Below are 749 nucleotides of genomic sequence, written 5' to 3'. Positions count from 1 at the left end.
ACACACACACACACACACACACACACACACACACGTGTCAACACGCACTTCTCTGATGTGGTACAAATTAGAAAAGCCCCAAAGCTATGACTGCATAAGCAGCCAGCAGAGCATCCACAGCTTTAACCCCAAAATACTCTCAGGTACCTGATTTATTTAACCCTTTGAGGACCTGTCCTCATGCATTCCACAACTAGAAAAACTATAATAATAATAATGATAATAATAATGTATTCTTTATCAGTCCCACAAGGGGAAATTACAATTTACACTTTGCTGTTGTTGCACACAGGCCTGAATTACACACACATGCTCAGTACCTACACATGCACTACTACTGGCAAGGTGTCAGAGTGGGGGGTGGGGTGGGGGGGACTGCCACCTCTACAGCTACCAGTCCACCACCATACTTTGGTCCATATGGTTATACTGCTCATTTTAGCCTAACTTATTATATATATATGTAAAAGTTCTGTTTATAGTAATAGCCGTCTGTATATATATTCATAGCACATATTCACCTGTAAACTCTGTTATAGTAACGACCATCTGTATATTATGCTCATTGTACATATCTGTAAAAATTCTATTCATAGTAATATCCACCTGTATATTATTTTCAGTACACATCCAGCTGTACATCTTGTTCACAGTACTAGTCATCTATACATTATATTCATAGGACAAATCTATCTGTAAAATTCTGTTTATAACAGTATTCATCTCTATATTTATTCAGTACTTATCCA

The 749-nt window shown here is 37.4% G+C and overlaps 1 protein-coding gene across 2 annotated transcripts in view; it reads left to right on the top strand.

Moving 5' to 3' along the window:
- The window catches only part of LOC116704993 (TBC1 domain family member 12), a 25,399-nt gene that overhangs the window by 1,815 nt on the left and 22,835 nt on the right, over nt 1–749 (top strand). The gene's annotated exons all lie outside the window — the stretch shown is intronic.

The sequence above is a fragment of the Etheostoma spectabile genome, chromosome 17, assembly GCF_008692095.1.
Source record: "Etheostoma spectabile isolate EspeVRDwgs_2016 chromosome 17, UIUC_Espe_1.0, whole genome shotgun sequence".
NCBI lineage: Eukaryota > Metazoa > Chordata > Actinopteri > Perciformes > Percidae > Etheostoma > Etheostoma spectabile.
The sequence above is the reverse complement of the archived record's forward strand: the minus strand, read 5'-3'. Positions and strand labels throughout refer to the sequence as shown.